The sequence below is a fragment of the Amblyomma americanum genome, chromosome 9 (genome assembly GCF_052857255.1).
Source record: "Amblyomma americanum isolate KBUSLIRL-KWMA chromosome 9, ASM5285725v1, whole genome shotgun sequence".
Taxonomy (NCBI): Eukaryota; Metazoa; Arthropoda; class Arachnida; order Ixodida; family Ixodidae; genus Amblyomma; species Amblyomma americanum.
In genome coordinates, this window is record NC_135505.1 from 82,870,763 (window position 1) to 82,888,444 (window position 17,682).

Here is a 17,682-nt window from a genome sequence, read left to right on the forward strand (position 1 = left end):
AAAATAAAATTGCAGTTAGAATTTATACCCTTTTGAAGTGCCCTCAACAGAGTCTTGTCAGCAGTGACTCATTGCACATAGACACAGTCAAGAGTTATTATCTGAAAGGAAATGGTTTAAGCACATATATGTCTCCTTGTTTTGTATATCTTACTCTTCTGCCGGAGGCCAAAGTGCTTAGCAGATAGCACCAATCTATATTTTGGCAAATTCTTTTCGAAATCCGTGTCATACAAATATAAATATTAAGTAACAAACAATTTTAAAAGTTTTTAATGAAGAATAAGGACTTTATATTGTTACGGGGACGTCTCCACAAACAGTTGTGCAACGCAGAGATGTGCTCTGTGACCTGAGGCTTCAAGAACACTCACACACACACACACACTCGCAGCGTCGCTGTCTTTAAGAGCACCGATAGTCACTTTTTGTCAGCCTGCAACAATATTAAGGGTCTCGCCGGCAGCAAGGTGCTCAAAAGGCTAGCAACAATATTAGAAACATCATAAAGCTTTATTTCACGATCAAATTGTTACACAACCGCTTTAACTGCCGATGAATCGCTTACATTACGTACGCGAATTTCAGCTATGGTGATCATCTTCATTGTAGAGGTGCTGTGGAATGGCCGTGTGCCTCCGTAGTTTAGCATCCCCTTTCACTGCGCCCAGAAAAGCATGTTTTTTTGTGTGAAATTTAAACACTATATGAAAAGCTTAAGTATCAAAAGATATCATTGCCTGGAAGGTAACTCTTGAAGTCAAATTGTCTGGGAAAATAAATGTCGTTTTGTGGAAGGGAAAATTGGGAGGAAGAGGGCACAAAAGTTTCACATATTTGCCGAACCGGAATTTTTCAAAAATCAACGAAGATATAATAAAGAAATGTTTGGTTTCCGTATTTCGGTCAGTGAATATGAAAAGCCTGGCTAAAGCCGCACCTTCGAAAATGGTAACAGATTCAAAGCATCACGACATCCTATTGTGATTCCAATCGAGGAGCAAAATACAATAGTTTGCGGGGAAAACTTAGGCAGCTGCCAAAAGGAAACAAAGTATCCTGTCTGGCCATGAATGCTCACTAAGTTTCCTCCATGGGCAGATATTTGATCTCTGTGCACCTGCTTGCATGGGAACTTCGGCATGGAGAGGGAAAGTGACACCCTTTTGTAATGACAGTGTTTGAACTTCATAGCTATGCAGCGAGGCTTTTAGTGCACCACTGCCTCATAATACGTTTCAATCTGCTGGCGGCATCGCAACTTTTTCTCTGTAATTGTCCCAGCTGTTACTCTAGAACCTCGTCCCAGCTTACTGCGGTGGCACACGTTGCACATGCAGGATATCAGCATGTTTTGAACGAACAAGTTCCTGCGAATCTAAACAAACTTCGTGCAGTTCCCGCCGTTCATATTTCTTCATCTTACTCTTCTAAGGTCGTATTCATGCACACGAAAACCGTTAACGGCACCGGCACCTATTGGCGACCAGTGTTTTGTCTTCAACGTTCGCGTTCCTAGAGAGCGAGAAAACAAAGTCAGAGCTTCGGATGAAACATTAAAATGATTTTTTTTTTACATTGGCCCCAATGAACATCAAAATGACAGTTTTGCTCCAGATGCAGCCTTCAGCAAAAGTAATTTTTCCTTCAGAACGCGCAGAGCAAACCCCTTCTAAAATGTTCCGATGAGAACTGATTTGACTCCAGTTGTAATAAGAAACTCCTTATGTTTTTCATGGACGCGTTATTTCTGGTTGAGCGGCACAGTGTAAAAAGAGGACAAAATAACAAAAACACGCACTCCTTTATTGCTTTCCCGTTCTCCTATGCTAACATTGGAATTCTTTCCCCTGCTTTTGACAAAGCGAAGCTTGTCAGTTTTGCAGTGACCTACATTGCGTACGTGATGCGTCATTTCAGCCGAAATGATGTCAGGTTTAAAAGATACGTGGCACGATCTATCGCGTTTTCCCACTTGCAGAATGTCGCCACTATCCATTGGGTGTGCTAAAGAAAGTAAAAAAGATACACAAACGTTTACACAGAACTCAACCAAAGTAGAGTTGCTATTATTGTGTAGCACATCAGAATAAAAAGTTTACACAAAAGCATCTATAAAATGTGTAATGTGATCGCCATGTCAGCATATTGTCCGCATATTAGTTGTTCAAAATGTTACACAAGGTATCGAGGCTGAATGTACGATGAGGAAAGGAGTTTGAAAGCGCTGTGATATTTATTGTCCAGCGGGTGTTTCACCTAACATGTTTTGTATTTCAAAAAAGTGGGTTTTCTTGTTAATAAAGTACTATTTTTTGTGTTTAAAGGCTATAGTACGATGAAAATTTAAAAGAAAAACAGCACTTGCTAACACGTGGCCTCGGTCCACGACATCCTTTGTTACTCCGCTATCCTAGTACAACAGTAAACTAAACACGATTTTAATGTTTGCCTATAATAAACTAGCCTGGTGTCGAAATTCTAGACCTCATAATTTTTTTCTTGTGGGTAGTTTGTTATCTAGGCAACAGGAAATGATTTATGTGCTGCCTGCTTTTTTGTTGCAGAAGGATTCTGTGCGGTTCTCCGGAATGTGGATGGAGTTTAACTTCAGACTTAAGTTGCATACGACTGTAGCCAGTAGTGATGTTAAATCATACTGAATAGTTAACGTTTTAGCAATAAATGTTAGTGTGCTTATTAATTAAGGGGCACGTACTGCGACATAAGTAAACTTGATATCTCTTTTTATCATTTCTTAAACGCGGTTACCTCGCCGCTACAGTACAACAAATTTGCCCTCTATCGCGCAAAAAACATGCATTGGACAAAGCTTCCAGGCAAAGCAATTTCCCCGTGCATGTAACTCGTCGAAATAGCAAATTTTTTTGGGGGGGGGGGGGGCAAAGCGCCAAGGGTGCCTGCCGATTGGGAATACGAGAAATTATATGGATATCGCTTAGGATGGACTACATGCCCAGCAATAAATAGACTAAACTAATAGTTAAACGGCTGCACATTCAGTATTAGATAGCCAGCCTACAAGTCATCCCTTAGCTTTAACACGTTTTGGCGGGCTAGTTGGTTAAGCATCTTGAATAAACAGCGCGAACAAAGACGAGCACAAAAGACAAGAACAAGCCGTGTCGTTCGCCTTCTTGTCTTTTGTGCTCGTCTTTGTTCGCGCTGTTTATTCAAGATCCCTTAGCTGTATTCTGATGCGCTACATATCTGGAATTACTATTCAAAAATTTGCCTTTCTAACTAAAAAGCCAACCTTTAAACATTGCAGAACATGTTAAGTGAAACACCCAGTATGCTAAATACTTGCACTTTAGTTCAAGCGACCTTATTCACATTTCGGCATTGGGAACGGAGCAAGGGAAGAATGGCGGTCGCCTCAGTACTGTAACCGCAAATAACCATGCCAGGAAAGCTCTGACAACCCTGCTATTTTGGCAGAAAATTGCTTTGAGTCACCTAAGCTTATTAGCGCTTAGATATTAGTCCTCGGGAGTTAGTGCTCCGATTTTAAAACTTATACCCCAGCTACTATGTAGAACAGACGTAAAGGTTAACTGAGAAGCGGTGTTAACAAATCATGCTACCATATCCTAAGTAACTTAGTTGCTCTGTAGACACCACAGGAATAATACTTACTGCGTGTCGCTTAGGGTGTCTCAGCACGCTCGACAAAGTTGCCGCCAAAATAAACAGTCCCAGAGTATGGCACCACTTTAGGCCGCCCTGCAACAACCATGCCAATTCTTTAAAAACACATTCCTCGTGACCATTTATAGATCCACATTAGCGACTTCGAACCCCTCCACAATCTCTAACACGCTGATTTCATTTTCCTGTTGAATTCACTAAAGGTTATGCAGCGTATGACTGATGGCGCAAACGCGGAATGCACTACGTTGGGGCTAAACAATATGAAGAAATCTAACGTAACTTGAAGAGCTTGGAAAGAGGCAACGTAGTACAATAGCCTAAAAGATGAGTGGTTTTAAGGATATGTGATTATGCAGGGCAAACAGCAGCAGCCTATTTTGACACAGAGGGCGAAGTTGGGAGCAGGATAGGTAAGAAATAGGTACTTATGAAGCAAATAAAGAACCGCTCCTTGCTTATCTCCCTAAACTAAAAACTATCACAGGTTATTCAGAGAAGACCGCCCCTAATTTTTAATAATACTTGTTTTTTGTAGAAAAGAAATGGCTCAGTATCCGTCTCATATATCACCGGACACCTGAACCGCGCCGTAAGAGAAGGGATAAAGGAGGGAGTGAAAGAAGAAAGGAAGGAAGAGGTGCCGTAGTGGAGGGTACTCCCGGGAACTCCGGATCAGTAGCCGAAGTTCCCGGGTTCGATCCGAACTGCGGCGGCTGCGTTTTTATGGAGGCAAAACGCCAAGGCGCCCGTGTGGTGTGCGTTGTCTGTGCACGTTAAGGATCCCCGTATGGAAGAAATTATTCCGGAGCCCTCCACTACGGCACCTATTTCTTCTTTCACTCCCTCATTTATCCCTTCACTGACGGCGCGGTCGGGTTAGAACCCGGAAACTCCGAATCAGTAGCCACCACTGAGCCACCACGGCGGGTCCCACTAATTATTAAAAATGGCGTTTTTAATGAATCAAGGTGGCCTCTGCGACACATAATAGCTACATTAGCGGACAACAGAAAACAGGTGAGCAATAATATCTAGTTAGTTGTTTAATAAGTTCTGGTAATTAACTTTTTACTGTTATATTTCTCTTTATTAGAGCTTTACAGCCGGTCGTCAGTAAATAGCCAGGTTTTCGAAATATGAGAACACGATTACCGTCGGCAATGTGGCTCCACAAAATTTCCCTTTTACTTACAGTTACATGAAACGTAGGGGCTGACTTGTCTGCGTGCTAGTCGAAAGCACATGAATGTTGGCACGATGTGGCGGTAATGTGTTGGGCAGCTGCGCCGAGGGTGCCAGACTATTCAAAACTCTAAATTTAAACTGACATGACAAGTACTAACGGTTAAAAATGTCCAATTTCTACCAACTGGATTACTGTCATCAGCTAAATATCAAGAATATGTTAACCGGCTGCCAATTTATTGTTCTTCACCGATTTTCTGATGTCTGCCGACGCTGGTAATATTCAGCCGCAGTAGACGCCTTATACCACAAAAGACATATTTTCTAAATTTAAGGGCGCTTTTCACTGAACCACCTCGTAGCTTTTTTGCACTAAACGTGCTATACTTGTTCCTTGTTCGCCCATTTCGTCTTCGCTCATGTGACCACCCGTCAGAGCGCTTCAGGCCTCAGGTTATACTTTTCTGTGGAAAAAATTCCTAGAAAATGCTCCGCGAAGCGGAGGGTTTACGGAAGACAAGTCAAACACCGAGCTCCTCTACTGCGAGAAGAAACCTCCTTGTAGCTTCCCAGCGCCTGTTGGAGTTTAAACGCGCCTTGATGGCTTCATTATGCTCCTCAAATAAAAGCCTATGGCCTGAACATTTTTGACCATTACCGCGCGTACTTGTATTATCAGTTCTGTCTAGCCAATGCGCACCTTGATGCCAGAAGGCTGGTGACGCAAAAACTGACGTAAAATAAAGTAGTGGAGCACAGCCACCAATGGTCGTCAGAAGTATACGAATAATGTTTAAGGGGAGGAACCGAGCACAGTTGCTCAAGATCAAATGGGAGGTGACGTCATCATAACTAATATATATATAAGAAAATGGCCATGACGACGCGGAAGGCGAATAACCGATCGACGCAGAAGTGAGAACGCAAACTGCCAAAATTCGGAAACATAGCAGAGGCGAAAAAAATGTGTGGCTGATTTATATATCTGGAGTATTTCAATAATAATGCGGCTGCGGGTGGGGGAAGATTAGTACAATATAACGTAATTAGGAAAGCATAAGTCTTGCAGTGCACATAGCTGAGCTCAAAAAATTAAGACTCGTGGGACAGAGCAGGTTTTGGTTTCCAAAGTGCATTTAGGTGGATAACTTATCCTTCATAGCCAGCATTTTATTTCAAACCTTTAGCGAAAGCGTGCAAAGACACTCACCGTCGGTACAGGTTTTTTTTACAGTATATATCCGCATTCTCACGTAGAAAGATGAGTTCCCTCACTGAGGTGCGCGGCCTTTTGTGGACTTTATTTGCCAGGGCTCTCCAATAATGGAAGCGCAGATCAGTTCATGCTGAAGCGTTTCCTACTCAAATTGTAACAGTTCATTCTGTATGACGATTCGTTAAGTTATGTTTTACAGGTTTTCATCATTTAAGCTACACAAAACAATATCTAACGAAGCAGATCTGTTTTTTTCTATAAGGTATAATGCATAATTGAATGGTATCCCGGTCGGTCTAGATATTTTGATGAACGTGAAATTACCGCAGTTAACGATGTAGAAAGCAAGCAAGCGCTGAAAGTGGTAGGTAAGTGCTTGAAGTAGTAATCTTGTTCTAATAGTAATTAAAAAAGGACACGGGATTTTAGGCTAAATTCTACAAACGTGCGAAAGCAGAATTTCATGAACGATACCTACGATGACGTATACAGAGGATTCTCTCTCTGTGATATTCGCGCGGCAAATGGAAGTTGATGAAGACGACGCTCTGCAATGCACAGCGCGAGAGTGCGCTGCAGTTTAAAAAGAGGCGTGATCTGGCTGCGGTGATAGTGTACTGCTCTCGTGTACTGGCCAGAGAAGCTGTTTCCTTTTTTTATTTCGCTTGGCGCAAGCCCACAAATAACACAAGATCTTGCTCGAGGTTTATCCAACAGAAGAGTGCTTTCGCACTAATACACTAATATTTTCACATTCGAATCATGATAAGATTATCATTAGTGGTAAAGTTTAGCTTATAGCACACGTAGAAGGCCCTGCAGGTCTTATAAGTGGATTATTGACATTCGTCTAAACACAACCATTTAAGAGTCTCGTCTCGCCAATACACACTGGTGCTGCTAAATCCTCGACGCTAACAAAATGATTCAACTTTATTTTATGGGAGCACTGAAAAGTATACAAAGAAAATCACCTGAAGTACGGTTATGAGACACAAAGTCAGCACCGCGAAAGAGACCACACGCTCTTAATATTGATGTCGAATTGGAACTAGACTGAAAAAATAGGCCTAAGAGAGCAGTGGAAAAGAAATATTCTTTTCGAATGCAGATGGCGGTGGGAGATTGTGAAAGCAAATTTCACGGAATCGTGCAGGTCAGGAAGATGCAGGCGAATGGGAGACTTCGCGCCCACAGTTAACAGGCAGTTATAGGTGATGTGCCGACAAATAATGCAGATTCTGGGCGGAAATAAAAATTGATTCGTATTCAGTATTACATTGTTCTGAACGGCTTACTGATTTTGGTTTGCGCAAATAGGCAGGTCTCTTTTGTCCAGTGCGTACTCCCGCCTTCGCACTCTTTTAGCTTGATGTCGGGCAGATCGCATAATTTATCTGGCTGTTTCGCGCGTTCAGACGTCGCTGAGACCAGCGACATTTGGTATCTGGACAGCAAACTCAGATCTTCTCTCCTTTTGGTGCTCTGTATGCATCAGCCTTCCCTTGGTCTATTTTTCTGCCATCGAAAACGCGCTACCTTCTCTCGATGCGTGCACTTCTCCAAGCGCTATAACTCAGCTTGGCTATTTCATGGCGTCAGTGACGCGTTTTGTTTCTCTCGCAGCCTTACCTGCATTGTTTGCGTTAAATGCAGCAGCCTCTGCCGATGTAGCTAGGCCCTCCTGTCACCTAGGTATCTCGCCCAAATTCACAACCACTCAAGCAGCAGTACTGACAAGGTGAATTGTTACGAATTATGAAGGCGAATCTTGAATGCGATTTTAAACTAAGCGAAAGCAACATAAATCCGTGGTAGTGTAACTAAAGGGCCATATTGAAGGGGAGTGGAAAAACATATTGAAGAATATAATTTGCACACATATTTTTGGTCGATAAACAAACACACTAACCAGTTCCTCCAAATTGAAAAAAAATATTCATGTGCCCGCTGCAGTCATCATCGAGATGTCTTCGGTGCCTTAAAATGCCGCAAACAAAAAGATAGAGTATTCGGTCTTCTTATAGAATTTTCCAAAGCCTTCGACTGCAATGATATTGACATTCACCTTACAGAATACGTACGGCATTCGAGGGTAAGCGTAAAGTCCGATACAATCTTACCTCTATTAGAAAGATAAATCTGTAAACTAAATGACACCCTCTCGCATTTGTTGCAGATAACCTCTGGCCTAGATTCTGTGCTTCGGGGCCTTTGCATCATGATTTTTTATGATTATATTATCAGGATTACCACATTAAGACCAAAGAACCCCACACCTAACACAACACCATCAATACTCCTTAATAGATGCGTGGAGTTCTTGCAAATTACATGGAAAACCACGCTGTGAACACTTTTATTCCTTGTTCTAACATAAAAAGCGCGAATAGCAATGGCAGTATTATACACAAACAAGATCAAATTTTAGGCCTAACTAAAGAAAACAGGTTTACAATACCTTTATTGGCTTAAAAAATGGAAAGGATTTGGTTATGAATGACTTCAATATAAAACCAGTACAGCGCGTCATTGCCTTTCTCACCAATATTTACAACTCGCTACTTAATTTTGTAAACTTTCCATGCTCGGAGTTTCGGCTAGGATACCATTTATTTAAAAGGGAGGCTCTCTATGAGTAGTGAGGTATTTTGTTAAGAAGAATGTTTTAAAACTATCGCCAACTGGCTTAAGAACATTCTTAAGACCTGGCTCAAGAAAGAACAATTGTGAATTTAGTGTTTTGTAAATGCTATGCTTCCCTACCTGCCTTGCCACAAGTTATTTGTCCATTCTGGAGTCTCTAGACCACCTCCCGATTTCGGTAAACACAAGAAATTAAAATGCCAGGACGGCGCCCCTTTTGTGAATGAATGGTAGTTATTAACGAACTCATATCTCCCCCCGCTCCCCCCCCCCCCCCGCATTTTATATAATTTAAATAACGCTAGATGCTATGTAAAAGATTCTTAATGCTGTGTAATTTCTGGATGTATATTCTTATGTTTATACAAATGGCTGTGCTGTTATTTAATCTTCTATTGTTTCGATCACTGTAGCATTGTTTTATTCTCTTTTATTTGCATTACTCTACCATCATTTATTTTCATCAACTTGCATTACAGTTGCAATGCTACTTCGGTGTAGAGTTTTTCCTGTATGCTTCTTATTCGTTCCTATGATGTTTTATAACAGTTAAGTATCTTTATACACTCATTTAAGTATGCAATTATAGGAACGTTTGCTGCAAACGCTGCACATTGTAATGGATTCCTAGAAATAGTTATTTTACCCTAGCAGCTTTTGTATCAGAAAGTGTCCAGAAATATCTGGCAAACTAAATAGAATTAACGTTTTCTGATACACACAAATGACACTGCATTTATTAGACGAAAAAGATCCAAAATAATCAATTGGTTTGGTAAATGAGACCACTTCTGCACTTCAGCAATGAGCAAACACCAGTGTTTTGCACTATAACAAGAAAACATGTGCACTTTTATTCAAAAATAAAATCGACTTTGAATACAATATTTTAGTGTCCTAGTAAAACACAAATTATGGCTGTTTTCAAGAATCTCTGACTATGGTCAGACTATGGGTTACAGAAAATTTTTTTCAGCACATATATAATTGTACGCCGAAAAGTTACCCGCGCCATATAAATGCAACCTCTCTCGAGCTGCTGTTATATTTTTAAAATCTCGATTCCAATGTTGCGGACCTATGTGGGGAGCCGCTACAAACGTGTACAGAAAATGTGCGTTTAAAAAAAGGGATTGGAATAATGTTTCACATTTTTACACTATTTTACTTAATTGGAGTTTTTGAGAAAAAAAAACAGTTTTCTCAGTGCAACTGACGATAGCTTTGGGCTACAAGCACGAAATTATACACGGCATTAATTCTTTATCTGACCTAATTGCATGCACATCCTGTACCTCCCTCTTCATTTCATCTAGAGCAGCTGCCCCGTCTCAGTGCATTAGGTACAAATTATAGCTCCAAAATTTTACAATACAAGATTCCTAACCTTCTGAAAACTGCTACGGTGAATGACCTCAGAAATTAACAGTGTACATCTCAGCTGAGCAAGATTTTTTTTCGTGATTGTTATTGTGTCATGGTATTACAGAATTATCTGTTTGGTTATCAGTCATGTCCACTATATGCTTATGGTTTACTCCCAAGCTCTGGTTCGAGCATTTGGTAATATTAACACAACAGCGTTATGGCTTCTGCTCTGCGGAAAATTCGGCATGCTTGGCATCGGCGGTGGCCCTGTTGTGACCACAAAAGCAGGGGGCCACCTTACACCCAGGTCATGTTACCATGTGACGTCATCAAAACGTTCCGAACTGTCTTGAGCAAACTGCCCTCCCTGGCAGGTGGCAGTTAAGTTAACGACTGGCCGCGAGATGTTTACTCAGGAAGAGCAATCTGGCTCTCATAAGCCCTACCGGTGGCCGTGTTTGAAACACCTATCTCCCGGGGCAGTAGCGCATTGCTCATCCGCTGCACCACTGGGACTGGAGTGGTACGACTCCCAGAGAGCTATCAATACGAACTCTAGACTGATCATTTTCGCACATATATTTGCGTGCTGGCAGAGCCTAGGCGGCAGAGAAGGTGTAGTTGGGCATGAGGGATCTCTTAACCTTTAACTAACAGTTAGGAGTACAATATTATTGCTTTTTGCACTTAACGGAAGGTGAAGCGTTATGCGACAACGAAAGAATGTACAGCGTCCGTATTTGCGAAATGATATTAAAAGGGTGCCTCGGGCCGGTGAAGTTACCCATTCATGCTATAGAGAACCTGCTCAGCCCAGGTGGCATTGCACTTGCCATTTTCGGGGAAAAAACCTTCACACTGTCAGCCGCTTCCGGACTCATTCTGAACGATTGAAGGACCTCCTAGCAGCTAGCAGTTGCCGCTAACTTTCCGCGCTACCAGTTTTGCAAAAGTCATTAAATATTTTGCAGCGTGAATGCTATAAATACATTTAAACTGTTTGTAACGGTCTCATCGGATAAAATTTTGAAAGATATAGAGATATTATATTTCAGTTCGCTAGCACTAATACTGGTCCCTACCCGCATTTGGGCGTTGTGCGTTTGTCTGTCTGCTTGTCTGTAGCCGGCTCTGCGGCAGGCTGCTCACCTGCCCATTGGTGGGCGGCCAACTTGTCCACTGTGTCAGGCTGCACCCCATTTAATCGTGAGAGGCTGGTCGGGAAGAGTGAGATGGGTCCCATCCCAACGAAAGCAACCCAAGTCCCACCGAACGCAGCACCTGCCATAGCACCTGTAGTGTGCCACTGCTCACCTGCTCACCTGATGGCTTACTTGCCAAGATGTAGCCCGTGGTAACCAGGCGAGAACCTGCGGCGCTAATGAGGCGGCACCGTCCCTAACCGCACCGAGATAAGTTAAACGAGCAGCAGTGTTTAGGAGGAGAACGTGATTCGCATGATGGTTACTCAGTAGCTAGACGGAAGGAGTAGGGGTAGTAATTAGGCGGTTGCCAAGCACCACATAGCAGATCATTTCTCCAACTGACAATTGCTGCCACGCTAGAGCACATATCCTCATTTTATATGATTACCCAAATCGATTTACATTATTTTTTCCTCGGATATGCAAGTGTCCGGTAAAGCTGCTTAGAGGCGCAGAAAGCAATTCCAGGGATGTAATAATTAAATAAAACTAATAAATTAGTGTACATGTAATAACATTTCTGGTCATATATTGAGAGTGTTCCCGGATGTTATTAGGTGATTCAATCATTTACTTCCAAAGCAGCACTATAGACTGACGACAACGGCAAAAAAAGAGAGAAGAAATGCACTGCGGAATTTGCTATCATTCTTGTTATGTTCACAGTTTCTCTCACTGCTGCTCTATCTATAAAGCTCCGAAATCAGAATCCTATTATTTATAAGGATCTGTTTTTGGAAACATGCTTTCATGGATGGGCTTAATTTTTTGTTACGAGCACTTGGTTTTTAAGAAACAAGTAAGCTCATAATACCAGCTTCAGCAAATAAGTAAAAACATATTGAACATGTCCGGAAAGTACAAGTCAGGATTGTGTGGTTAAGTTACTTTTCTAGGCAGTATATTAGCGGTTTTAACAGGGTGTAAAAACTATCACAAAGAAAAGGTCTATAAACGCGGTTTTCGCATAATGGTTAGTGTTGGAAATAATTTTTTTTAAAAGTACAGACATCTATGTCTGTACAGGGGCGACGGACAGAAACCCAAACACAGTGGTGTCTGGGCGATGCGCTGTTCGGATTTATTATCATCACGCTTTACTTCGGTGGTAGCAAAAAGGCGCTACAGTCGTCAGTAATGCACTCTAGGACGACTCTAACCTCTTCTTTCACCACCCAGGTACAAGCACGTTCACAAGAAATTTGAACAGCGGAGCACGAATGTGCCACGTTGTTCGCGTTTTATTACCGTCGCAATAGCTCGTGGTTGGAAGGAAACACAACACCTTCTTCAAGAATCGTGTAAAGTAAACCTTCCAGAAAACACGGGATAACCGTGATAACTAGCTGTCGAGTTTAACGCTTGCTTCATTAGCGCGAAGCTATTATGACGAGAGCGTCATGCAGTTTAAACGCCCCCAAAGAAAAGTTTAGGATTTAAGGTTGTTTTTTTGAAACAAAATATTTTGTGACCGAAAATATTGTAACCACTGTCTGAAAAAACTCGCTGCATCTTGAGAGGAATAGGAGAGGTTAATTTTTGACACTGCGAGCTGTTTAGCGTTCGGGTTGGAATAGAGTGGACTTTATTACGTACTCCGAAGTAGTGCTTCAACTACTAAGTATGCACCGCATGTTTCCTAGTTGGGAAGTAAAAACACTCTGAGAAGATTTAGAATGCGCAGTTCCTTTAAAAAGTGTGAACGTTATACAAAGAAGTTCTCAGAACAGCAGAATTTTGGGATGTACGCAAAATATAAAGAATGTTATTATATTTCAAAGCCAAAGAACACTGGCTCTGGTACATGGCAAAACTTAATAGGAATAAATATTCTTAAGAACACCGGAAGACTTCATGCTGCTGTTAAAATTTATATAATTAAAATAGTAAATTAGACTCTACAGAGATGTGTGCGGAGGTTTATACCAAGATGAGTATAACAATGGTGTTTGTTACACAACCTTAATCCTACGGAATTACCCCTCACTAATTTTAGCATTGCAGATTGTTGGATCGATCTGTTCGCCTGCCAAATCTTAAAACAAAGATAAAGAAAAGTGTGAAGTTTTAATACTTGAAATTGTTTTTTAAGAGATTGTAAAAATTAGCGCTCTAATTCGTATAAATTTAATTTGCTGCATGTGAATAGGTTTTCAAATATAAAATGCGCATTTACTCCGCTGGCAGGTTTTCTCGCACTCTCCCCTCGTAGGAAAGCTGTTGCCGCGGTAAGTACAACTCCTCTCATGATGGCATTTTTTGGCGTTGGGGTTGTAGTAAAACACATCAAAGACAGGACCCCCACAGGATGGAATGGCTCGTGGAGCGTTGCAGACGCTTACCGCAAAGGCGAAAAAAGCAAAATAAGGCATTAAAAACATCACGCAAATAACACGACAAGCGAGTGCTAAAACCCCCAACTCCGGTGATTCTACTGGGAATGCAAGCACCGCATAACATTTCACTGAGAGGTTTCTTAAGAGCCATCTGACACTTTAAAATAACTGCGCATTTCTCCTAGTGCCTGTATGTACCGCAGTCTGTTGGCGTGCAAGAGAGAAATTTGTTTGCAATCGCTGAACTTCAATAGCGAGCATAGAAATCTATACCATCTACTTTCGAGTAACGTATAAAAAAAGGACGCCACCGTCTGGAAGACGTTGAACTAACCAGCGTTACCTCTTTGGTTTACTAGACGAAGAAAGCGAAGAACACGCCCCTCGTCTCTAGAAAGGGACTGTAATACCCTTTGAAACGGGTTGGATTGGCACCATGCTCGGCTACGCGTGCACTCACGCCGCCTAGCGGAGCGATCGACGCCTAGCGCCATCTATCAGAGAAATTACGATGCACGTCTACCCATTGTCGAGATACACCGTCCCAAATGGAACTTGCTTCGTTTGGGGGCTCATCGTGTACCTAGAATTCCGCAAGCGGTGTGATATGATAACGCTTCAATTAGTAATTGCATGAATACAAAGTTTGCCTATTATTTATTTGTGGTTTTATTTGTATACCACAACCCATATGGTTTTATTTGACTACCAAATTCGATACACAACTCTCCAAGGATGGGTGCCCCTTGTTGTCAGAGTAAATATAGCGGAACGAATGTGTACGTACATAGCGGTTTCGTAACGGGACAGTTTCCCTACTCGTTGCAGGATATGTTTTGTTGATGGGGGGCGCCACAAATTTTAATGTCCGCCATATTGAATTCGAGAAACGGAAACTATGCCGCCATTTCGTACCCTGGCGTCATATACACATAGTTCTACCTCTATCCACCATATTGACCGTGACTTCACGCGGCTGGTGGTCGTTTCTACAATGCTATTGTATATGGCGCTAGAAGTCTGAACGCTAGATGCGCAGTTTTCTAGTTGCTGCCACAGATAGCGCTGTGATCTCAAGATGGTAAAAGATCCCACGAAATCTCTAATCGTGATGTGTAAGAGCTGACGCTCTTAAAATAAATCTTTTTATTCTAGTGCGTATAAAATTGCTCAAGCACACTGCAGGTGTCGCTTAGGAGAGAATACAGCAGGAGAGAAGCTTGAGGCGTCCTGTGGTGTGACTTAAGGATCTTGGCTTGCTACCTTTCCGAAAAGCACGCGCCATCGGGAAGGCAAGAAACGTGGCAGGGAGAGAAATGCACGTTTTTTTCTCGGCATGCAGCATCCCTCCTCCGTGCTCGTAAGAGAATAATTTCCCGCGAAATGACTCACACTTTGCCCTCAACTATCTTCAATTTCTTTGATAAAAATTATGGTATACGGCCGTACTGTCGTAAACATCCTCCCAGGCTCCTTGTTCCAATAAAAAAGCTCCCACGTGAACGCCATTTTAAATTCGCAAGCGGTAGAAAACATACTCTTAAATATAATGGCTAGGGAAAATATTTTCCTATGCAAGACCAGGAAGTTTGTTAATACGAACCGAAATAATTCTTTCAGGCCATAACCTTTAGCGCATTTATTAACAAACGACATCCTTACCAGACCAAGGTAATTTGAGTTTTCTTAAAATATCTAAAATCTCACATTAGACATTTAAACTATTTCCTCACATTCTTCAAAAGGCAGAAAAGCGGATATGACTGCTTCGAGCGCTAGGAAAGTACACTATCTCCGGTAAAAAAACTCTAAATATTAGTGAAGTTGCCTTTTCTCGCACATTCATCCTTCATTTGATAGCAACAAATTTCCCCAGAGTAGCAATATATTAAATGACAGCATTAACTTTTTCCCAACTACATCAACTAACTTGAAAAAGATTCACATTTTAAGTAACTTACGTATTGCGAGTGGATTATTGCGTGCCGTATGAAAAATAAAATCTTCGGAGCAAGAATGAAATGCAGCGTGTAAACTTACCATTAGAAACAACTTCAAGAAGAATTGTCACACTTGATCAGCTGCGCTTAAGAATACTAAGCGTCGTTATTATCAAACACAAATTGAATATAATAGAAAAAATACACAAACACAGGGAACTGATAAAAGAGTTCCCAGATCCGGCCTCATTCCTACTCGCCTTAGCGATAGCACTATTATATTTTCAGATGCTAGGCAAGAGGCGAACGCTTTCAATCACAATTTCAGCACTGATACCGATATAATTATTCCACAAATATTAGTGCGCACTCGCTTCTATTTTTAGTATTGCCTGTGCCGACCTTCAATAAGTGAACTACTTCACACCAATAAAAAGCACAATTTCAAAAATGAGAATGTCTCAGCTTTTGCGGTTCTACACTTAATGTACTCCGCAGCTATTTTACCTAAAGGCCGCAAGTTCTTGAATTCGATGGCATATTGTGTGAACCAAAATAATAAACCCTGGTGTACCATAGAGAACCCTTTAGGCCCTTTCCTGTTTCCTGTTCTTACATAAAGTCTGACAAACACCTTAACTATTCTACTTTAATTATTTATGCAAACGGTGCTGCCATTTTTGCCTCCAGTCGTGATGTTTGTGCCGACCTCCAATTTAAGCATCAACCTCCCGAATATTAGGGATTGGATAAAACCAATCTTCAAAATAACCAAAACAAGACAACTATTACGGTCTTTCCTTCTCCTCAGTTGTACTTAGGCACGCACATAATATCCCCGTACGATTCCCCACCAATTCTTGGCGTTTCAAAAAACAAAATCAATTAAAATTTCACCTCAAGGGTTCAATAGGCCTGAAACAACTTTTCAAGTTCATGTTTTAATCAAATCTCGGCACAACTTCGATTCAGAGGTTGTATTTTTCTTCTAACCAAAGCCACCTCTCGAATTGTATATCTTAGGAAATGACACATAGCAACCATCTTTCGTGCATTCATAATTTTCAATGTCAAACCCTCTGTATAATTACAAGGACTCATTACAGCGCACCTTTTCTGAATTTGTGGTGCACTTTCATACACTCCAATTATAGTTGCGGCTTCATCTTAGGTTAGAAAAAATAAAATTCAGAGCACTTAATAATCATATACTTAACAGTTTGAGTGGTCTATATTTGTGGCTTTTATTTTTTTAGTTTTGACCTAGTTTGTGCATTTTTATCTTTAATTAGTTTTGTTTCTTCTAGTTTGTATTTTTTACGCGAAATTTATTGCCCCAGGGCATCAATGATGGGTGACGGTGTGATGAATCATGTAGTAGAGACTAACTGAATGGAGAAAGATTAGCTGAAGTGATGATGTGCAGTACGGAACGATGTTACGGTCTCTGCGTCCAGTCAATGTGTGAAGCAGGGTTGCTTGGTGAAAGACCTGCTACCATCAGGTGCCGGATCCTTGTAGGCTTGAGAGATGGGCAGTTCCCCAGTAAGTGATGAATGTCGGCCTCAATGTCCTCGTGTTTGCATATCGGACACCCTGGCCGAGGAAACAATTCTCGGTACTGAGGCCACTTCCGAGTGATGGCTGGTGTGAGGGCAACCCCGACCCGGATCCTCCTAACCGCAACCTCCTCTGCATGGGTAAGACCACGAGGGAGGGTTACCGCACATTAAGGGATGAGAGCACGTGTGCGGCGCCGGAGGAGTTCCTTTCTTGATGAAAGGATGGTAAAATTGTCCAAATGAAAGAGCCGAGGCGGTGATGAGTTTGTATTCGCAAGGCGGGTCGCTAAATCTGCCTGGCTTTGATAGGTCAGCAGATCCCGTGGGACCCACTTAATACATTTATTTAGTATTTGGTTATAGGGTTAGTAGATGCATCTTGAAAACGCGTCAAAAAAGACAAGGGACGAGGAAGAAACCAACAGCACCGAGTGCGGAGTTCAACGTGTTTATTACAACAGTGCGTCACATTTATACAACCATCGTACTCACGTGGTAACATGACAAACGATCATCACGTTAAACTTTTGCGCAGGCGTGTACGAGACA

At 41.6% G+C, this 17,682-nt stretch overlaps 1 long non-coding RNA gene across 1 annotated transcript; it reads right to left on the minus strand.

Moving 5' to 3' along the window:
• Positions 1 to 1,787: 1,787 nt before the first annotated feature.
• Positions 1,788 to 13,532, minus strand: LOC144105575 (uncharacterized). The gene is made up of 3 exons (XR_013308833.1): positions 13,472 to 13,532; positions 3,661 to 3,747; positions 1,788 to 2,007 (listed from the first exon to the last, which is right to left on the minus strand). It is a non-coding gene; the product is annotated as an uncharacterized LOC144105575 (long non-coding RNA).
• Between the last annotated feature and the right edge of the window lie 4,150 nt (positions 13,533 to 17,682).